Source organism: Stenella coeruleoalba, assembly GCF_951394435.1.
Source record: "Stenella coeruleoalba genome assembly, chromosome: 6".
NCBI lineage: Eukaryota > Metazoa > Chordata > Mammalia > Artiodactyla > Delphinidae > Stenella > Stenella coeruleoalba.
Window position 1 is genome coordinate 20,919,090 of NC_137151.1, and position 24,578 is coordinate 20,943,667.

Genomic DNA, 24,578 nt, shown 5'->3' on the forward strand with positions numbered 1-24,578 from the left:
GTTTTTTCCTGAATATATTCAGGAAAAAACGCATACGCCCTTTTTGGCCAACCAAGCAAGCTTGCAAAGGAAATCTGCACTACAATGAAGTCTCACTTCCCCCCGGTCAAAAGGGCCATCTGAATAAAGTGTAAAATCCAGAAAGGCAGAACAGGCCATGGAGAACTGGGAGCCTTGTTATGCTGATGGGCGGGATGTAAATTGCCAACAACCACTCGGGAGAAGTGTATGGTGTTTCCTGAAACATCTAAAAAACAAAGCAACAGAACCTAGGGCACTTCCACTTATGGTCCTATAGCTTAGGGAAATGAAAATCAAAAAGACACAGCCACCCCAAAGTTTGGAACGGCTCTGTTTACAAGAACCTCGTTTACAGTACAAGTTCAACATCGCAGAAAGTGAAAAATGGATAAAGAAGTTGTGGTATTTACTTACAAAGCAATATCACTCAGCAATGAAATCTGTGTCATCAGGCCCTTAGCAGCAGAATGAGTGGATTCAGGTATGATGATTCTAACTGAAATAAGTCACACAGAAAAAGAAACATCATATGATATCAGTAATACACGGAATGTAAACTTGGCTACACAGGAACTGAATTACAGAACAGAACAGGGTCTCAAATTTAGAAAACCAACTTATGCTTGCTTAAGGGGAAAGGTGAGTTGGGTTGCTGCATAAAACCAGAGATTGAAATGAGCACAGATAAAGTTCCTTAAGCCAAATATGGAATAGACAAGAGCTACTCCTTGCTCAAAGAAATGGACTCAACACCGCATATTAAACGCCTAAGAATGTACCTGACTAGTAAGTATCTTAAAACCTATGGATTGCTATGTCTCCGAAAGAGAATCAAGCATGTGTACAGGGGCATAAACGCAGCAGTGATAGGATTGGAGAGGTTCGTGAGCAAATGAAGACCCTTTGAAGTCATATTGCATGGTACCCATTCCACGGGTTTCAACTACCCAGGTTTAAGGTATTCTTCCTTCAGCTAAAACATGCATGTGGAACCTAGAGTATGATCAACCATGTTATCGGGAGACGTGTTCAAATATGTCTCAGTTTTCCTCCCCTGGTACTCAGGTGCAACATTCCAGACGCTTTACTAACACTCTCCCCACTTGGAGAGTCAGTCCCTTTAACCTCCTGTTTGGCCCAGTTTGCAAATTCTGTGGAAGATGAACAGGAATAGCGAGAACCAATGAGAGGCTAGCTGGAGGTGTCTGGACGGGCAAATTTAACTCTCATTTCCCACCAGGAAGAGGAATTAACCAAAGGCTCAGCATGCCGGGCCGGAACAAGATTAGGGCCTGAAGCCATCCTGCGGTGTTGCGGCCAGGTCACAAGAAAGCAAGTGGAAGAAAGGAGCTCAGGGGCACTGTAATTCACAAACCTGCAGAGTTATAAATGACAGCTATCGTCCAAAAATAGACTGAAGTAAGGCTGCCAAGAGGACTTGAAAGCGGGGCAGAATTGCAGGAAACCGATTTCAGGAGGTAGACTGGAATTGCATTGAAAGCATAGGAAAAGAGGCAGAACGTCCACAATGATGCACTTGGCCAAAAAGGGCGTATGCGTTTTTTCCTGAATATATTCAGGAAAAAACGCATACGCACTTTTTGGCCAACCAAGCAAGCTTGCAAAGGAAATCTGCACTACAATGAAGTCTCACTTCCACCCGGTCAGAAGAACCATCTGAAAAAAGTGTAAAATCCAGAAAGGCAGGACAGGCCATGGAGAACTGGGAGCCTTGTTATGCTGATGGGCGGGATGTAAATTGCCAACAGACACTCGGGAGAAATGTATGGTGTTTCCTGAAACATCTAAAAAACAAAGCAACAGAGCCTAGGGCACTGCCACTTATGGTCCTATAGCTTAGGGAAATTAAAATCAAAAAGACACAGCCACCCCAAAGTTTGGGACGCCTCTGTTTACAAGAACCTCGTTTACCGTACAAGTTCAATATCACAGAAAGTGAAAAATGGATAAAGAACTTGTGGTACTTACGTACAATGCAGTATCACTCAGCAATGAAATCTATGTCATCAGGCCCATAGCAGCATAATGAGTGGATTCAGGTACGATGATTCTAACTGAAATAAGTCACACAGAAAAAGAAACATCATAAGATATCACTAATACACGGAATGTAAACTTGGCTACACAGGAACTGCATTCCAAAACAGAACAGGGTCTCAAATTTAGAATACCAACTTATGCTTGCTTAAGGGGAAAGGTGAGTTGGGGTGCTGCATAAAACCAGAGATTGAAATGAGCACAGATAAACTTCCTTAAGCCAAATATGGAATAGACAAGAGCTACTCCTTGCTCAACGAAATGGACTCAAAACCCCATATTAAACGCCTAAGAATGTACCTGACTAGTAAGTATCTTAAAACCTATGGATTGCTATGTCTCCAAAAGAGAATCAAGCGTGTGTACAGGGGCATAAACGCAGCAGTGATAGGATTGGAGAGGTTCGGTGAGCAAATGAAGACCCTTTGAAGTCATATTGCATGGTACCCATTACACGGGTCTCAACTCTCCAGGTTTAAGGTATTCTTCCTTCAGCTAAAACATGCATGTGGAACCCAGAGTATGATCAACCATGTGAACGGGAGACGTGTTCAAATATGTCTCAATTTTCATACCCTGGTACTCGGGTGCAACATTCCAGACGCTTTACTAACACTCTCCCGACTTGGAGAGTCAGTCCCTTTAACCTCCTGTTTGGCCCAGTTTGCAATTTCTGCGGAAGATGAACAGGAATAGCGAGAACCAATGAGAGACTAGCTGGAGGTGTCTGGACGGGCAAATTTAACTCTCATGTCCCACCAGTAAGAAGAATTAACCAAAGGCTCAGCGTGCCGTGCCAGAACCAGATTAGGGTCTGAAGCCATCCTGCGGTGTTGCGGCCAGGTCACAAGAAAGCGAGTTGAAGAAAGGAGCTCAGGGGCACTGTAATTCACAAACCTGCAGAGTTATAAATGACAGCTATCGTCCAAAAATAGACTGAAGTAAGGCTGCCAAGAGGACTTGAAAGCGGGGCAGAATTGCAGGAAACCGATTTCAGGAGGTAGACTGGAATTGCATTGAAAGCATAGGAAAAGAGGCAGAACGTCCACAATGATGCACTTGGCCAAAAAGGGCGTATGCGTTTTTTCCTGAATATATTCAGGAAAAAACGCATACGCCCTTTTTGGCCAACCAAGCAAGCTTGCAAAGGAAATCTGCACTACAATGAAGTCTCACTTCCCCCCGGTCAAAAGGGCCATCTGACAAAAGTGTAAAATCCAGAAAGGCAGGAAGGCCATGGAGAACTGGGAGCCTTGTTATGCTGATGGGCGGGATGTAAATTGCCAACAGACATTCGGGAGAAGTGTATGGTGTTTCCTGAAACATCTAAAAAACAAAGCAACAGAACCTAGGGCACTTCCACTTATGGTCCTATAGCTTAGGGAAATTAAAATCAAAAAGACACAGCCACCCCAAAGTTTGGAATGGCTCTGTTTACAAGAACCTCGTTTACAGTACAAGTTCAACATCGCAGAAAGTGAAAAATGGATAAAGAAGTTGTGGTATTCACTTACAAAGCAATATCACTCAGCAATGAAATCTATGTCATCAGGCCCTTAGCAGCACAATGAGTGGATTCAGGTATGATGATTCTAACTGAAATAAGTCACACAGAAAAAGAAACATCAAAAGATATCAGTAATACACAGAATGGAAACTTGTCTACACAGGAACTGAATTACAGAACAGAACAGGGTGTCAAGTTTAGAAAACCAACTTATGCTTGCTTAAGGGTAAAGGTGAGTTGGGGTGCTGCATAAAACCAGAGATTGAAATCAGCACAGATAAAGTTCCTTAAGCCAAATATGGAATAGACAAGAACTACTCCTTGCTCAACGAAATGGACTCAACACCGCATATTAAACGCCTAAGAATGTACCTGACTAGTAAGTATCTTAAAACCTATGGATTGCTATGTCTCCGAAAGAGAATCAAGCATGTGTACAGGGGCATAAACGCAGCAGTGATAGGATTGGAGAGGTTCGGTGAGCAAATGAAGACCCTTTGAAGTCATATTTCATGGTACCCATTACACGGGTCTCAACTCTCCAGGTTTAAGGTATTCTTCCTTCAGCTAAAACATGCATGTGGAACCCAGAGTATGATCAACCATGTGAACGGGAGACGTGTTCAAATATGTCTCAGTTTTTGTACCCTGGTACTCGGGTGCAACATTCCAGACGCTTTACTAACACTCTCCCGACTTGGAGAGTCAGTCCCTTTAACCTCCTGTTTGGCCCAGTTTGCAATTTCTGCGGAAGATGAACAGGAATAGCGAGATCCAATGAGAGACTAGCTGGAGGTGTCTGGACGGGCAAATTTAACTCTCATTTCCCACCAGGAAGCGGAATTAACCAAAGGCTCAGCGTGCCGTGCCGGAACCAGATTAGGGCCTGAAGCCATCCTGCGGTGTTGCGGCCAGCTCAAAAGAAACCGAGTTGAAGAAAGGAGCTCAGGGGCACTGTAATTCACAAACCTGCAGAGTTATAAATGACAGCTATCGTCCAAAAATAGACTGAAGTAAGGCTGCCAAGAGGACTTGAGAGCGGGGCAGAATTGCAGGAAACCGATTTCAGGAGGTAGACTGGAATTGCATTTCAAGCATAGGAAAAGAGGCAGAACGTCCACAATGATGTACTTGGCCAAAAAGGTCGTATGCGTTTTTTCCTGAATATATTCAGGAAAAAACGCATACGCCCTTTTTGGCCAAACAAGCAGGCTTACAAAGGTAATCTGCACTACAATGAAGTCTCAATTCCCCCTACTCAAAGGGGCCAATTGAAAAAAGTGTAAAATCCAGAAAGGCAGGACAGGCCATGGATAACTGGGAGCCTTGTTATGCTGATGGGCGGGATGTAAATTGCCAACAGACACTCGGGAGAAATGTATGGTGTTTCCAGAAACATCTAAAAAACAAAGCAACAGAGCCTAGGACACTTCCACTTATGGTACTATAGCTTAGGGAAATTAAAATCAAAAAAACACAGCCACCCCAAAGTTTGCGACACCTCTGTTTACAAGAACCTAGTTTACCGTACAATTTCAATATCGCAGAAAGTGAAAAATGGATAAAGAAGTTGTGGTACTTACGTACAATGCAGTATCAATCAGCAATGAAATCTATGTCATCAGGCCCGTAGCGGCATAATGAGTGGATTCAGGTACGATGATTCTAACTGAAATAAGTCACACAGAAAAAGAAACATCATAAGATATCACTAATACACGGAATGTAAGCTGGCTACACAGGAACTGAATTCCAAAACAGAACAGGGTCTCAAATTTAGAAAACCAACTTATGCTTTCTTAAGGGGAAAGGTGAGTTGGGGTGCTGCATAAAACCAGAGATTGAAATAGGCACAGATAAAGTTCCTTAAGCCAAATATGAATAGACAAGAGCTACTCCTTGCTCAACGAAATGGACTCAACACCCCATATTAAACGCCTAAGAATGTACCTGACTAGTAAGTATCTTAATACCTATGGATTGCTATGTCTCCGAAAGAGAATCAAGCGTGTGTACAGGGGCATAAATGCAGCAGTGATAGGATTGGAGAGGTTCGGTGAGCAAATGAAGACCCTTTGAAGTCATATTTCATGGTACCCATTACACGGGTCTCAACTCTCCAGGTTTAAGGTATTCTTCCTTCAGCTAAAACATGCATGTGGAACCAAAGTATGATCAACCATGTGAACGGGAGACGTGTTCAAATATGTCTCAGTTTTCCTCCCCTGGTACTCGGGTGCAACATTCCAGACGCTTTACTAACACTCTCCCCACTTGGAGAGTCAGCGCCTTTAACCTCCTGTTTGGCCCAGTTTGCAATTTCTGCGGAAGATGAACAGGAATAGCGAGAACCAATGAGAGACTAGCTGGAGGTGTCTGGACGGGCAAATTTAACTCTCATTTCCCACCAGGAAGAGGAATTAACCAAAGGCTCAGTGTGCCGTGCCGGAACCAGATTAGGGCCTGAAGCCATCCTGCGGTGTTGCGGCCAGGTCACAAGAAAGCGAGTTGAAGAAAGGAGCTCAGGGGCACTGTAATTCACAAACCTGCAGAGTTATAAATGACAGCTATCGTCCAAAAATAGACTGAAGTAAGGCTGCCAAGAGGACTTGAGAGCGGGGCAGAATTGCAGGAAACCGATTTCAGGAGGTAGACTGGAATTGCATTTCAAGCATAGGAAAAGAGGCAGAACGTCCACAATGATGCACTTGGCCAAAAAGGGCGTATGCGTTTTTTCCTGAATATATTCAGGAAAAAACGCATACGCCCTTTTTGTCCAACCAAGCAGGCTTACAAAGGTAATCTGCACTACAATGAAGTCTCAATTCCCCCTGCTCAAAGGGGCCAATTGAAAAAAGTGTAAAATCCAGAAAGGCAGGACAGGCCATGGAGAACTGGGAGCCTTGTTATGCTGATGGGCGGGATGTAAATTGCCAACAGACACTCGGGAGAAATGTATGGTGTTTCCTGAAACATCTAAAAAACAAAGCAACAGAGCCTAGGGCACTTCCACTTATGGTCCTATAGCTTAGGGAAATTAAAATCAAAAAGACACAGCCACCCCAAAGTTTGCGACGCCTCTGTTTACAAGAACCTCGTTTACCGTACAATTTCAATATCACAGAAAGTGAAAAATGGATAAAGAAGTTGTGGTATTTACTTACAAAGCAATATCACTCAGCAATTAAATCTATGTCATCAGGCCCTTAGCAGCACAATGAGTGGATTCAGGTATGGTGATTCTAACTGAAATAAGTCACACAGAAAAAGAAACATCATAAGATATCAGTAATACACGGAATGTAAACTTGGCTACACAAGAACTGAATTACAGAACAGAACAGGGTCTCAAATTTAGAAAACCAACTTATGCTTGCTTAAGGGTAAAGGTGAGTTGGGGTGCTGCATAAAACCAGAGATTGAAATGAGCACAGATAAAGTTCCTTAAGCCAAATATGGAATAGACAAGAGCTACTCCTTGCTCAACGAAATGGACTCAACACCCCATATTAAACGCCTAAGAATGTACCTGACTAGTAAGTAACTTAAAACCTATGGATTGCTATGTCTCCGAAAGAGAATCAAGCATGTGTACAGGGGCATAAACGCAGCAGTGATAGGATTGCATACGTTCGGTAAGCAAATGAAGTCCCTTTGAAGTCATATTGCATGGTACCCGTTCCATGGGTTTCAACTACCCAGGTTTAAGGTATTCTTCCTTCAGCTAAAACATGCATGTGGAACCCAGAGTATGATCAACCGTGTGAAAGGGAGACGTGTTCAAATATGTCTCAGTTTTCGTACGCTGGTACTCGGGTGCAACATTCCAGATGCTTTACTAACACTCTCCCGACTTGGACAGTCAGTCCCTTTAACCTCCTGTTTGGCCCAGTTTGCAATTTCTGCGGAAGATGAACAGGAATAGCGAGAACCAATGAGAGACTAGCTGGAGGTGTCTGGACGGGCAAATTTAACTCTCATTTCCCACCAGGAAGAGGAATTAACCAAAGGCTCAGCGTGCCATGCCGGAACCAGATAAGTGCCTGAAGCCATCCTGCGGTGTTGCGGCCAGGTCACAAGAAAGTGAGTTGAAGAAAGGAGCTCAGGGGCACTGTAATTCTCAAACATGCAGAGTTATAAATGACAGCTATTGTCCAAAAATATACTGAAGTAAGTCTGCCAAGAGAACTAGAAAGCGGGGCAGAATTGCAGGAAACCGATTTCAGGAGGTAGACTGGAAATGCATTGAAAGCATAGGAAAAGAGGCAGAACGTCCACAATGATGCACTTGGCCAAAAAGGGCGTATGCGTTTTTTCCTGAATATATTCAGAAAAAAACGCATACGCCCTTTTTGGCCAACCAAGCAAACTTGCAAAGGAAATCTGAACTACAATGAAGTCAAACTTCCCCCCACTCAAAAGGGCCATCTGAAAAAAGTGTAAAATCCAGAAAGTCAGGACAGGCAATGGAGAACTGGGAGCCTTGTTATGCTGATGGGCGGGAAGTAAATTGCCAACAACCACTCGGGAGAAGTGTATGGTGTTTCCTGAAACATCTAAAAAACAAAGCAACAGAGCCTAGGGCACTTCCACTTATGGTCCTATAGCTTAGGGAAATTAAAATCAAAAAGACACAGCCACCCAAAGTTTGGGACGCCTCTGTTTACAAGAACCTCGTTTACTGTAAAAGTTCAATATCGCAGAAAGTGAAAAATGGATAAAGAAGTTGTGGTACTTACGTACAATGCAGTATCACTCAGCAATGAAATCTTTGTCATCAGGCCCGTAGCAGCATAGAGTGGATTCAGGTACGATGTTTCTAACTGAAATAAGTCACACAGAAAAAGAAACATCATAAGATATCAGTAATACACGGAATGTAAACTTGGCTACACAGGAACTGAATTACAGAACAGAACAGGGTCTCAAATTTAGAAAATCAACTTCTGCTTGCTTAACGGGAAAGGTGAGATGGGGTGCTCCATAAAACCAGAGATTGAAATGAGCACAGATAAATTTCCTTAAGCCAAATATGGAATAGACAAGAGCTACTCCTTGCTCAACGAAATGGACTCAACACCCCATATTAAACTCCTAAGAATGTACCTGACTAGTAAGTATCTTAAAACCTAGGGATTGTTATTTCTCCGAAAGAGAATCAAGCGTGTGTACTGGGGCATAAACAGAGCAGTGATAAGATTGGAGAGGTTCGGTGAGCAAATGAAGACCCTTTGAAGTCATACTGCATGGTACCCATTCCACGGGTCTCAACTCTCCAGCTTTAAGGTATTCTTCCTTCAGCTAAAACATGCATTTGGAACCCAGAGTATGATCAACCGTGTGATCGGGAGACGTGTGCAAATATGTCTCAGTTTTCCTCCCCTGGTACTCGGGTGCAACATTCCAGACGCTTTACTAACACTCTCCCGACTTGGACAGTCAGTGCCTTTAACCTCCTGTTTGGCCCAGTTTGCAATTTCTGCGGAAGATGAACAGGAATAGCGAGAACCAATGAGAGACTAGCTGGAGGTGTCTGAACGGGCAAATTTAACTCTCATTTCCCACTAGGAAGAGTAATTCACCAAAGGCTCAGCGTGCCATGCCGGAAACAGATTAGGGCCTGAAGCCATCCTGCGGTGTTGCGGCCAGCTCACAAGAAAGTGAGTTGAAGAAAGGAGCTCAGGGGCTCTGTAATTCACAAACCTGCAGAGTTATAAATGACAGCTATCGTCCAAAAATAGACTGAAGTAAGGCTGCCAAGAGGACTTGAAAGCGGGGCAGAATTGCAGGATACCGATTTCAGGAGGTAGACTGGAATTGCATTGAAAGCATAGGAAAAGAGGCAGAACGTCCACAGTGATGCACTTGGCCAAAAAGGGCGTATGCGTTTTTTCCTGAATATATTCAGGAAAAAACGCATACGCCCTTTTTGGCCAACCAAGCAAGCTTGCAAAGGAAATCTGCACTACAATGAAGTCTCACTTCCCCCCGGTCAAAAGGGCCATCTGAAAAAAGTGTAAAATCCAGAAAGGCAGGACAGGCCATGGAGAACTGGGAGCCTTGTTATGCTGATGGGCGGGATGTAAATTGCCAACAGACACTCGGGAGAAGTGTATGGTGTTTCCTGAAACATCTAAAAAACAAAGCAACAGAGCCTAGGGCACTTCCACTTATGGTCCTATAGCTTAGGGAAATTAATATCAAAAAGACACAGCAACCCCAAAATTTGGGACGGCTCTTTTTACAGGAATCTCTTCTACGGCACAAGTTAAATATCCCAGAGAGCAAATAATGGATAAAGAAGTTGCGGTACTTATGTACAACAGAATACCACTCAGCAATGAAATCTATGTCACCAGGCCCGTACCAGCATAATGAGTGGATTGAGGCACGATGATTCTAAGTGAAATAAGTCACACAGAAAAAGAAACATCATAAGGTATCACTAATACACGGAATGTGAACTTGGCTACACATGAACTGAATTACAAAACAGAACAGGGTCTCAAGTTTAGAAAACCAACTTATGCCTGCTTAAGGGGGAAGGTGAGTTGGGGTGCTGCATAAAAGCAGAGTTTGAAATTAGCACAGATACCGTTCCATAAGCCAAATATGTAATAGACCAGAGCTACCCCTTGCTCAACGAAATGGATTCAACAATGAGGTATCACCTCACACCTGGTAGAATAGGCATCATTGAAAATCTACAAACAAAAAATGCTGGAAAGGGTGTGGAGAAAAGGAACCCTCTCCCACTATTGTTGGGAATATAAATTGATACAGTCATTATGGAGAACAATATGGAATTTCTTAAGAAACTAACAATAGAATTACCATATGATACAGCAATCCCAGTACTGGACATATACCCAGACAAAACCATAAATCAAAAAGAGTCATTCACCGCAATATTCATTGCATCACTATTTACAATATCGAGGTAATGGAAGCAACCTAAATGCCCACAGACAGACGAATGCATAAAGCTGTGGTACATATATAAAATGAAATATTACTAAGCCATGAAAAGGAATGAAATTGGGTCATTTGTAGAGACGTCGATGGATCTAGAGACTGTCATACAGAGTGAAGTAAGTCAGAAAGAGAAAAACAAATCTTGTATATTCATGCATATATGTGGAACCTAGAAAAACTGTACAGATTAACCATTTTGCAAGGCATAAATAGAGCAACAGATGTAGACAACAAACGTATGGACAACAAGGGGGGAAAGCTGTTGGGGGGTGGTGGTGGGAGGAGTTGAGAGACTGGGATTGGCATGTATACATTTATATGTATAAAATAGATAACCAATAAGAACCTGCTGTATAAAAATATAAAATAAAATTCAAAATTAAAAAGAAATAAAATTTAAAAAATAAAACAGAAAAAACAATTATTCCCTGCACATACATGTATTTATATGAATAAATTATTTCCATGCTTATATCTGTAAATACAAAAAAGAGGAATAAAATCTACCTTGAACCAAAAACGAAAAAGAGAAAAAAAACACAGAACCCACCAGTTACACAGAGGAAAACCGTATCAGGGCACTTGCTCCAGTTGTAAACAATTCTGAAGTTGGTCAGTGGTGGGGAATCGTCTCCCATTCAGCCAGCAGCCCCCACGCAACAAGCGTCCTCATTGCAAAGCTGGGGCACCGTGCCGAGGCATCTGTGAGTAAACGTGAGCTGAGCCCCAGGCCAGTTGCTGCTGAACTATTCCCACCCGTCCCAGGTAAAACACCTGAATATATACAAGGACTTGAAAGCCTAGAGGAAGGGCCATAGAGCCACACGAGTGACAGCATGCCGGCCGACTTGGTGCCTGCAGCCAGCCAGGATGGTCCTGGCCCTGGGTGCTCTTCTGGAAGATTTCCATTTCCCTGCCTGAGATACCCGTCCTGTCCCTGCCCCCACTGCTTTTTTCCTTCCTCACCTCTGCCCAGGGAGAAATTCCAGCAGCAGGTATGGGTGACACATCCTCTTCTTTAGCAGGTGGCAGCCTGGCAACTGCTGCAGAAAGTCCAGCAGAGCCCCACTCACACTGGGCCACTCACAAAGCCGTGGCCTCTCACTCCCTCCCACCAGCCCAGCCCCGAGACTGCTGACAGGGCAGAGAAAATGGCGTCAGGCACGGCTGCAGGGGCTCTTGCTGCCTGGAGTGGTATTTATATTGATCTCAACCCAGGCACACCTGGGGAGGGCTGGCCGGCACGGTAAGGCTGCCCAGGTCAGCCAATCATCACCCCTCAGGGGCTCACAGTTGCAGAAAATGGAACTTGCTGAACCGGCCAGGTCCAAGGAACAGGTGTGGGCTCCTGAGAGTCAGGATAGACAAGGGGCTGCAGCTTTGGCTTGTTTTCTAATCATTTTATCTGGCCCATGAGTGGGAGACAACTTCAAGAAAACCCTCTCCTAATGAGAGGAACCCAGGAGTCAGGGAGAGGAGGGGTGGGTGGTGGTTGGAGACAGAGGCCTGGTGCCCCGGGTGCAGTGGAAGTCTCTGGAAGACCAGGTGGAGGGAGGCCTCACGGAGTGATGCCCAGGGTCACAGACCTGTCGCAGCTGCTGTTTGTTAGTTCAAGTCCTGCTCTGAGGTGCTCTGTGTCAGCTCTGAGCGACAGGTGAGCTGGGGGTGCTCTGCAATGAGGGCTATGTGCACGGTTCCTGTGTGCCCAGCCCTGCCACGGTACCTGCAAGGGTAGCTCTGTATCCTGGGAGGGGCCTGACCACGAGAGCCCCGTGGGCTGGGGTGGGGGTGGGGTACCTGCCCAGGTGAGCTCCATATTCTGGGATTGGTCTGACCATGAGAGCCCCATGGGCTGCTGGGGACCTGGTAAAGGATGTCAGGACAGTCAGTGAAGCCACCGAGGATATACCTCCAGTTGCTCCTAATTCCTACACCCTGCTGGTCATTCTACCAACCACCAGGACATGGTATTCTGTATTAGTCTTCAATGATGCCTTCTTTTGTATTCCATTAGTCCCAGAGTCACAAGAAATTTTGGCTTGTGAGTGGCAGGACTCAACATACAACTAAAACAATACTTCCGGGCCGTCTGGCCCCAAGGGTGCAAAAATTCCCACACCATCTTTGGGGAAAGCTTAGCTAAAGACCTAAAAGTTCTACCTCTGGAAAAGGAAACCCTCCTTCAATATGCAGACGACATTCTGATCACCAGCCCTACTAAGGAGGCCTCTGAACTACCAAGCCAATAAAGGATAGAAGTTGTCCAAGAAAAAGCTCAAATATCACAGACTGCGGTGACCTGCCTGGGCTTCATTCTCACAGAAGGTCAGAGAAGCCCATCCCAGGAAAGGGAAGAAACCATTTTCAGCCTTACCCCTTTCTAAAACTAGAAGACAGCTTAGGGGTTCCTGGGGAGGCCAGGGTTTGCTGCTTCTGGATCCCTAACTACAGTCTACTAGCTGGGCCTCTATATGAAACACTGAAAGGAAAAGATGATGATCCTTTTGAATAGAATCCAGAAGTGGCCTTTCAAGAATGGAAAGAGCAGTCAATTCAGACCCTTGCCCTGGAACTCCCTAATTTAGCTAAACCCTTTGACCTTTACATTCCCGGTGAAAGGTGAATCGCCATTGGAGAATTAGTGCAAAAACTGGGACCACTTGAAATGGAACAATGCAAGAATGCCATCCAGGTAGGATAAACTACGGTCACTAAGGGGCTTGGCCCACTGCCACATCTGGCCAAGATACTGGCGGTATCTAAAAACCTGGAAATCAGCAGCCCAAAAGGCCACCTCCCTCCTAAGGGAAAAGGACCCCACGTGGTGATCCTAACCACCAACCATGCCCTGAAGTTGCAGGGTTCGCTCCGTGGGCACACCGACCTCGAGTGAGGAGGCCCTCCAACTCCAACATCCAGAGAGATAACCGGGGGCAACAGGGCACCATGACGACTCGTGTGAACATCACTTGACCTGGAGTTTCTCTCATAAAACAACAAGAGTGTGTCCCAAAAGAGTAGACTACTGCTTGCAGGACTTACTGCACCCAGAGGGGAGCTAATAATCTTGGCGGGGGAACAGTATACCACACTGTCACCATAGAAAAGCCTACAGACACCGTGATGATGGTGGCCAATAAGACCAGCTGGACTCCTGTTTACTTCAAAAGGCTGTTGACTCAGTAGCCATCATGGTCCTTGATCACCACTGACCCTGGACTGTCTGGGAGTTGAGCGGGCAGGGCTCTGACACCTGGTGCTGTTTGTACGTTAATTCAGGGGCCTAATTGAAGAAAGCGCAGACTACTGGTCAGAGCATCTAGGCTGGCAGAGACGGTCAGCCTAAGGTGGCCGAACAAATGTGGGGCGGGGTGAAACCGGCCCCCACAGCGTCTCTGCACATCTCTTTCCTGGACCCTTAAAGGTCATTAGAATCTATAACACTTCCAATGCTGGTGCTCAGGTGGACGAGCAGGGAGGCAGGGGTCCTGGGGACAATCAACGTCACCGGGAGGCTGCTGGGGAGAAGCTCTGACCCTCGCCCCAGGGTATGAGGGCTCCCAACTCAGCACTCAGCAGTTACAGAAGAAGGGTCTGCACCCTCAGCACTCCAAGAATGAGGAACGGGACAAAAGGCAGAGGAGGGGTTTGTCCCCAGCAAAGCCCATTAAAAATCCCTGGGAGATAAAAATAGAATCTGGGCAATAAAGTCAAGTCTAACCTTTTTTATCCTTTGTGCTTTGTCTAATTTCACGTGCTCCTAGGGTCCCGCATGCAGAGGTTCCACACCCGGCACTTCAGACCAGATTTCCTAGTGCAGAATGGCTGGGTCAACACCTCAGCTCCTGGGGCCCAGTGCAGACTCCACGATATAGAGCCTGAGCTACAGCCAACCCGGCCCTCGAGAGCTCCGCCGCCTCCCTCCCTCCCACTGACTCTGACAGGATCTCTACACAGCAGCCCAGCCCACAGCCCACGGGGTAGTGCATGCTCTCACCTCTCCATTCTCTGATCAAAATATAAAGTTTCCTTTGCTTGTGAACCAAACTCAGTCTCGATCTGTTGGCCCCAATGACACTGGGCAGGGGGACACTTGTTGGGGTCCACTCTGGAGGATCAGTAACAGAAATTGAGACTATTGTAACCTCAATGAACAGATGTGTGAGCCAAACTGTAGTTAACATAGAACAGTGTATAAGGCTCGGGTAAAATAAGATGTTTTTAACACTTCCATTTGATATTTCCATCACTTTTTATAAGCAAGTTCAGTGAAAAGGTTTGTCTTATTTGTCAGGTCAATATTAGAGAAACGAAGTGATTTCTTTCCAAGGATGTACATCTAATAATCTTGGTTAAACCTTCAATCTTGTTTTAAATGCTTTTCCATTGAAAATGATACCTCTCTTTCAGCTCCCCCATTTCTGAGAAGTATAAAATCTTATAATTTATTATTACCAAAGGGGAAAGGTGGGAGGAGGGATAAATTAACAGTTTGGAATGAACACATACACACTGCTATGTATAAAATAGATCATCAACAAGGAACTACTGTATAGCACAGGGAACTACACTCAACATTTTGCAATAACCTATAAGGGGAAATAATCTGAAAAAGAATAGATATTTTTATTGACATCATCTATCAATGACAGTTAAAGTGTAGCCTAAGGGAAGCTGGTGGTGAGTGCTTCTGACCCTGAAGACTTCAATCATCTAAAGTTTGGACTCTGCCTACTTCCCAAGGCCCTTAACGAACATATGTGTAGCTGTAGCTTAAAAACTTCCCCAGTTTGGGTTTCGGGGAGACACTGATTTTGAAAAAGCCCTGGTGTTCTCCTTACATGAATGGGACTCTTCCTACTGCTAAAACATGTCTGTCACACCCAGAGGATGGTATACCGTCTGATCGGGAAGAGTTTGGAAAAGGCATCTCATCTCCTCATCTCCTGGTGCTCAGGTTCACCCCTCCAGCGTCTTTACTAACAGTCTCCCCACTTGGAGATGTCAGCACTGTCAACATCCTGTTGCGTACAGTTTGGAATTTGTCCAGAGGATGAAGCGGAAGGATGAGGAACAATGAGAGACAAGTCCTAGGTGTTCAGACAGGCACATGTCACTCTAATTTCCAATCAGGAAGACGAATTGACCAAAGGCTAGGGTTGCCCATGGAAACAGTATAGGGCTTGAGGAAATCCCACTGCTTTGTGGCCAGTTCCCATAAACACGAGTTGAACAATGGAACTCAGGGGCAGTAAAATTCACAAAACTGCAGAGTTGAAAATATCCATCACTGAAAAATGTCTTGAGGAAAGTCAGAGAAAAGGACTTGTAAGCAAGGGAGAATGGCAGGAAAGGGATTTGAGGAGGTAGAAAGGACTCGCCATTAAGCACAAGAAAAGGAGCTGAACATTGCCAACATTGCAGTTGGCCAAAAAGGGTGTATGCGTTCTTTTCTGTATATATTCAAGAAAAGGGCATACACTTTTTTAGCCAACCAAACAGGTGGGCACTGGAAGTCAATACTACAAAAGATATCACTTCGCATCAGTCAGAAGAGCCATCCTCATAAAGCGTAAACAACAGAAATGCAGGACAGGGCAACGAGAAGAGGGAGCCCTGTGAGACTTATAGTGGAAATGTATATTGCCAACGGCCATTCTGGAGAAGTGTATTGTGTTTACTAAAGCATCTAAAAAATGAGCTACAGAGCATAGGGCACTTGCACTCATGGGCGTATATCTTGGGAAAAACAAAAATCGAGAGGACACAGGCACCCCAATGTTTACCCCCTCTCTGTTTAAAAGATCCTCGACTAGGATATAACTCAAATGTCTCTGGAGGGAAAAAATGGATAGAGATGTGGTACTTAGGTAGAGTGGAATATTATTCAGCCTGGAAATCAATGAAATATGGCCAGTTGTAACAACTCCGGAGGAGTTACGTATGATCATTCTAAGTGACAGAATTCAAAAAGAAAAAGACACATATCATAAGATATCACTTAAAGGTGGAATCCAAAATGGCTACACATGAAATAAATTACAAAACAAAAACATAGTCAAATATGTAGAAAACACGCATAAGGCTGCTAAACGGGAAAGGTGGGGAGGGGTGAGGCATCATCCAGGAGGTTGAAATTAGCAAAGATACCATTCCAAATACCAAACTGATAATCAACAAGGCCTACACGGTAGCTAAAAGAACTGCACTCAGCACACTCAAGTCACCGGAAAAGAATATATACGACTGGTAAGAATCTGAAAAAGAATTTATTGATGTCTCTCTGTACGTGAATCAAGTGGATGTACAGCAGCAAGAAACAGAGCTTTGAAAATCAGCTGTAACCAATATAGTAATAAATTGAAAAAAATAAACGACAGAGAGACAGAGAAAACCTCTTACAACTTTTCCTCAGGGACGGTGATGCAACATGGATTGAACACATCTAGACCCACAGCAGGATGAGACATAAGGCTGGAAACTGTTTGCGCTAAGAGAAATGTGAGGTTGGGTGAGGAAATGCACACCCTTTAAAGTAATACTACCTGGTACCCATTCAATGGGTCCCAAATCTGCAGGTTCAAGGGATCTTCCTACAGCTAAAACATGCATGGAAAACCCAGAGGACTGTACACCATGTGATCGGGAGATGTGTCTAAAATGCACCTCATTTATCCTCTCCTGGTGCTCCTGTTCACCATTCCAGCCACGCTACTTAGAATCTCCCCACTTGGAGAATCAGCACATTTAAACTTCTGTTTCACACATTTTGCAAATTGTGAGGAGGATGAACGGGAAGAGGGGGAACCAATGAGAGAAGAGTTGTTGGGGTTTGGACGGGCACATATCACTCTAATTTCCCATTAAGAATAAGAATTAAAGAAAGGCTCAGCCTGCCTCGCCGGAGCCAAAATAGGGCCTGAAGCAATCCTGCGGGTTTGAGGCCAGCTCACAAAAGAGCAACTTAAAAAATGGAGCTCAGGGTCACTGCAATTCACAAACCTGCAGAGTTATAAATGAAAACTAACGTCCAAAAATATGTTGAGGTAAGGCAAAGAAGAGGATCTGAATGCAAGACAGAATTGCAAGAAACAGATTTCAAGAGATAGATTGGACTCGTCTTTAACGCACATGAAAAGCGGCAGAATTTCGACAATGATGCAGTTGGCCCAAAAGGGCGTATGCGTTTTTTCCTGATTATATCCAGGAAAAAACGCATACACACTTTATGGGCAACGAAGCAAGCAAGCAATGCAAATGTGCACAACAAAGAAGTCTCACTTCCCCCCGGTCAAAAGGGCCATCCTAAAAAATTGTAAAAACCAGAAATGCAGGACAGGCCATGGAGAACAGGGAGCCTTTATACGCTGATGGGCAGTGTGTGAACTGCCGAGAGCCACTCTGGAGAAGTGTATGGTGGTTCCTAAATCATCTAAAAAACAGAGCTACAGAGCATAGGACACTTCCAATCATGGGAGTATATCTAGGGAAGTCTAAAAATCAACAAGACACAAGCACACCACAGTTTAGGGCTACTCTGTTTACAAGAACCTCAACTTCAGTACACCTTAAATACCCCAGGAAAGAGAACAATGGATAAAGAAGATGTGGTACTTATGTACAATGGAATATCTCTTCACCATGAAATCAATGTAATAAGGCTAGTAGAAGGATAAAGAGTGGATTTAGGTCCGATAATACTACTTGAAATAAGTCAAACAGAAAAAGAAACATATCATAAGATATCACTTATAGAGGGAGGGTAAATATGGCTGCACAAGAAATGAATTACAGAACAGAACAGTGTCTCACATTTAGAAAACACACTTATGTCAGCTTAAGGGGAAAGGAGAGGTGGGGTGATGCATAAAACCAGAGTTTGAAATTAGCACAGATACCGTTCAATAAACCAAATAGGTATTAGACAAGATCTACACCTTGCTCAATGAACAGGCCTCAACACACCCTATACACCGCAGAGAAATATATCTGAGGAATAAGAATCTTAAAACCCATGTATTGATATATCTCCATAAGGGAATCAAGTGTGTGCAGAGCGGCACAAACACAGCAGTGAAAAGGAGCTAAACCCCATTATAGAAATAAATTTTAAAAACAAAACGCTGAAACAATGAAAGAGAGAAAAATTCTTACAAAATTCGCTCAGGGGCTGTGATGCAACCTGGATTGACCACATATAAACCCACAGCTGGATAAGACATAAGGCTGGACACTTGGGGCTGAGAGGATTGGTGAGCTTTGGTGAGCAACTGCCGAAAGTTTAATGCAATACTTCATGCTACTCATTCCAAGGGTCCCAACACTCCAGGTTGAAGGGAATCTTCCTACAGCTAAACCATGCTTGGGAAACCCAGCGACTGGTATACCATATGATTGGGAAAGGTTTCTAAAACGCACCTCATTTTTCCTCTCCTGGGGCTCCGGATCGACATTCCAGCCGCTTTACTAACAACATCCCCACATGGAGTCAATGCCTTTAAGTTCTGGTATCGCACAGTCTGCAGTTAGTGCAGAGGATGAATGGGAATAGGGGGAACCAGTGAGAAACTAGCTGTAGCGGTTTCAATGGGCACATGTCACTCTAATATCACATCAGTAAGAAGAATTAACCAAAGGCACAGCAAGGTGCCACAGAAGAAAAATAGGGCTTCAAGGAATCCTGTGGTTATGGGGCAAGACCACAAAAATAAGAGCTAAAAAATGGAGATAAGGGCCACTGCAATTCAAAAACCTGCAGAGTTATAAAGGCCAACTATTTTTAAAAAATATATTGAGGTAAGGCTATGAAGAGGCATTGAAAGCAAGGCAGAATTGCAGGAAACCGATTTCAGGAGGTAGACTGGAATTGCATTGAAAGCATATGAAGAGAGTCAGAAACTCGACAATGATGCACTTGGCCAAAAAGGGCGTATGCGTTTTTTCCTAAATATATTCAGGAAAAAACGCATATGCACTTTCTGGCCAACCAAGCAAGCTTGCAAAGGAAATCTGCACTACAATGAAGTCTCACTTCCACCTGGTCAAAAGGGCCATCTGAAAAAAGTGTAAAATCCAGAAAGGCAGGACAGGCCATGGAGAACTGGGAGCCTTGTTATGCTGATGGGCGGGATGTAAATTGCCAACAGACACTCGGGAGAAGTGTATGGTGTTTCCTGAAACATCTAAAAAACAAAGCAACAGAACCTAGGGCACTTCCACTTATGGTCCTATAGCTTAGGGAAATTAAAATCAAAAAGACACAGCCACCCCAAAGTTTCGAACGGCTCTGTTTACAAGAACCTCATTTACAGTACAAGTTCAACATCGCAGAAAGTGAAAAATGGATAAAGAAGTTGTGGTATTTACTTACAAAGCAATATCACTCAGCAATGAAATCTGTGTCATCAGGCCCTTAGCAGCACAATGAGTGGATTCAGGTATGATGATTCTAACTGAAATAAGTCACACAGAAAAAGAAACATCATAAGATATCAGTAATACACGGAATGGAAACTTGGCTACACAGGAACTGAATTACAGAACAGAACAGGGACTCAAATTTAGAAAACCAACTTATGCTTGCTTAAGGGGAAAGGTGAGTTGGGGTGCTGCATAAAACCAGAGATTGAAATGAGCACAGATAAAGTTCCTTAAGCCAAATATGGAATAGACAAGAGCTACTCCTTGCTCAACGAAATGGACTCAACACCGCATATTAAACTCCTAAGAATGTACCTGACTAGTAAGTATCTTAAAACCTAGGGATTGCTATGTCTCCGAAAGAGAATCAAGCATGTGTACAGGGGCATAAACGCAGCAGTGATAGGATTGGAGAGGTTCGGTGAGCAAATGAAGACCCTTTGAAGTCATATTGCATGGTACCCATTCCACGGGTTTCAACTACCCAGGTTTTAGGTATTCTTCCTTCAGCTAAAACATGCATGTGGAACCCAAGTATGATCAACCATGTGAACGGGAGACGTGTTCAAATATGTCTCCGTTTTCCTCCCCTGGTACTCGGGTGCAACATTCCAGACGCTTTACTAACACTCTCCCGACTTGGAGAGTCAGTCCCTTTAACCTCCTGTTTGGCCCAGTTTGCAATTTCTGCGGAAGATGAACAGGAATAGCGAGAACCAATGAGAGGCTAGCTGGAGGTGTCTGGACGGGCAAATTTAACTCTCATTTCCCACCAGGAAGAGGAATTAACCAAAGGCTCAGCATGCCAGGCCAGAACCAGATTAGGACCTGAAGCCATCCTGCGGTTTTGCGGCCAGCTCACAACAAAGCGAGTTGAAGAAAGGAGCTCAGGGGCACTGTAATTCACAAACCTGCAGAGTTATAAATGACAGCTATCGTCCAAAAATAGACTGAAGTAAGGCTGCCAAGAGGACTTGAAAGCGGGGCAGAATTGCAGGAAACCGATTTCAGGAGGTAGACTGGAATTGCATTGAAAGCATAGGAAAAGAGGCAGAACGTCCACAATGATGCACTTGGCCAAAAAGGGCGTATGCGTTTTTTCCTGAATATATTCAGGAAAAAACGCATACGCAATTTTTGGCCAACCAAGCAAGCTTGCAAAGGAAATCTGCACTACAATGAAGTCTCACTTCCCCCCGGTCAAAAGGGCCATCTGAAAAAAGTGTAAAATCCAGAAAGGCAGGACAGGCCATGGAGAACTGGGAGCCTTGTTATGCTGATGGGCGGGATGTAAATTGCCAACAACCACTAGGGAGAAGTGTATGGTGTTTCCTGAAACATCTAAAAAACAAAGCAACAGAACCTAGGGCACTTCCACTTATGGTCCTATAGCTTAGGGAAATTAAAACCAAAAAGACACAGCCACCCCAAAGTTTGGAACGGCTCTGTTTACAAGAACCTCGTTTACAGTACAAGTTCAACATCGCAGAAAGTGAAAAATGGATAAAGAAGTTGTGGTATTTACTTACAAAGCAATATCACTCAGCAATGAAATCTGTGTCATCAGGCCCTTAGCAGCACAATGAGTGGATTCAGGTATGATGATTCTAACTGAAATAAGTCACACAGTAAAAGAAACGTCATAAGGTATCAGTAATACACGGAATGTAAACTTGGCTACACAGGAACTGAATTACAGAACAGAACAGGGTCTCAAATTTAGAAAACCAACTTATGCTTGCTTAAGGGGAAAGGTGAGTTGGGGTGCCGCATAAAACCAGAATTTGAAATGAGCACAGATAAAGTTCCTTAAGCCAAATATGGAATAGACAAGAGCTACTCCTTGCTCAACGAAATGGACTCAACACCGCATATTAAACGCCTAAGAATGTACCTGACTAGTAAGTATCTTAAAACCTAGGGATTGCTATGTCTCCGAAAGAGAATCAAGCATGTGTACAGGGACATAAACGCAGCAGTGATAGGATTGGAGAGGTTCGGTGAGCAAATGAAGACCCTTTGAAGTCATATTGCATGGTACCCATTCCACGGGTTTCACCTACCCAGGTTTTAGGTATTCTTCCTTCAGCTAAAACATGCATGTGGAACCCAGAGTATGATCAACCATGTGATCGGGAGACGTTTTCAAATATGTCTCAGTTTTCCTCCCCTGGTACTCGGGTGCAACATTCCAGACGCTTTACTAACACTCTCCCCACTTGGAGAGTCAGCGCCTTTAACCTGCTGTTTGGCCCAGTTTGCAATTTCTGCGGAAGATGAACAGGAATAGCGAGAACCAATGAGAGGCTAGCTGGAGGTGTCTGGACGGTCAAATTTAACTCTCATTTCCCACCAGGAAGAGGAAATAACCAAATGCTCAGCGTGGCGTACCGGAACCAGATTAGGGCATGAAGCCAACCTGCGGTGTTGCGGCCAGCTCAAAATAAAGCGAGTTGAAGAAAGGAGCTCAGGGGCACTGTAATTCACAAACCTGCAGAGTTATAAATGACAGCTATCGTCCAAAAATAGACTGAAGTAAGGCTGCCAAGAGGACTTGAAAGTGGGGCAGAATTGCAGGAAACCGATTTCAGGAGGTAGACTGGAATTGCTTTGAAAGCATAGGAAAAGAGGCAGAACGTCCACAATGATGCACTTGGCCAAAAAGGGCGTATGCGTTTTTTCCTGAATATATTCAGGAAAAAACGCATACGCCCTTTTTGGCCAACCAAGCAAGCTTGCAAAGGAAATCTGCACTACAATGAAGTCTCACTTCCCCCCGGTCAAAAGGGCCATCTGAAAAAAGTGTAAAATCCAGAAAGGCAGGACAGGCCATGGAGAACTGGGAGCCTTGTTATGCTGAAGGGCGGGACGAAAATTGTCAACAACCACTCGGGAGAAGTGTATGGTGTTTCCTGAAACATCTAAAAAACAAAGCAACAGAACCTAGGGCACTTCCACTTATGGTCCTATAGCTTAGGGAAATTAAAACCAAAAAGACACAGCCACCCCAAAGTTTGGAACGGCTCTGTTTACAAGAACCTCGTTTACAGTACAAGTTCAACATCGAAGAAAGTGAAAAATGGATAAAGAAGTTGTGGTATTTACTTACAAAGCAATATCACTCAGCAATGAAATCTGTGTCATCAGGCCCTTAGCAGCACAATGAGTGGATTCAGGTATGATGATTCTAACTGAAATAAGTCACACAGAAAAAGAAACGTCATAAGGTATCAGTAATACACGGAATGTAAACTTGGCTACACAGGAACTGAATTACAGAACAGAACAGGGTCTCAAATTTAGAAAACCAACTTATGCTTGCTTAAGGGTAAAGGTGAGTTGGGGTGCTGCATAAAACCAGAGATTGAAATGAGCACAGATAAAGTTCCTTAAGCCAAATATGGAATAGACAAGAGCTACTCCTTGCTCAACGAAATGGACTCAACACCGCATATTAAACTCCTAAGAATGTACCTGACTAGTAAGTATCTTAAAACCTAGGGATTGCTATGTCTCCGAAAGAGAATCAAGCATGTGTACAGGGGCATAAACGCAGCAGTGATAGGACTGGAGAGGTTCGGTGAGCAAATGAAGACCCTTTGAAGTCATATTGCATGGTACCCATTCCACGGGTTTCAACTACCCAGGTTTTAGGTATTCTTCCTTCAGCTAAAACATGCATGTGGAACCCAGAGTATGATCAACCATGTGAACGGGAGATGTGTTCAAATATGTCTCAGTTTTCCTCCCCTGGTACTCGGGTGCAACATTCCAGACGCTTTACTAACACTCTCCCCACTTGGAGACTCAGCGCCTTTAACCTCCTGTTTGGCCCAGTTTGCAATTTCTGCGGAAGATGAACAGGAATAGCGAGAACCAATGAGAGACTAGCTGGAGGTGTCTGGACGGGCAAATTTAACTCTCATTTCCCACCAGGAAGAGGAAATAACCAAAGGCTCAGCGTGCCGTGCCGGAACCAGATTAGGACCTGAAGCCATCCTGCGGTGTTGCGGCCAGGTCACAAGAAAGCGAGTTGAAGAAAGGAGCTCAGGGGCACTGTAATTCACAAACCTGCAGAGTTATAAATGACAGCTATCGTCCAAAAATAGACTGAAGTAAGGCTGCCAAGAGGACTTGAAAGCGGGGCAGAATTGCAGGAAACCGATCTCAGGAGGTAGACTGGAATTGCATTGAAAGCATAGGAAAAGAGGCAGAACGTCCACAATGATGCACTTGGCCAAAAAGGGCGTATGCGTTTTTTCCTGAATATATTCAGGAAAAAACGCATACGCACTTTTTGGCCAACCAAGCAAGCTTGCAAAGGAAATCTGCACTACAATGAAGTCTCACTTCTCCCCGGTCAAAAGGGCCATCTGAAAAAAGTGTAAAATCCAGAAAGGCAGGACAGGCCATGGAGAACTGGGAGCCTTGTTATGCTGATGGGCGGGATGTAAATTGCCAACAGACACTCAGGAGAAGTGTATGGTGTTTCCTGAAACATCTAAAAAACAAAGCAACAGAGCCTAGGGCACTTCCACTTATGGTCCTATAGCTTAGGGAAATTAAAATCAAAAAGACACAGCCACCCCAAAGTTAG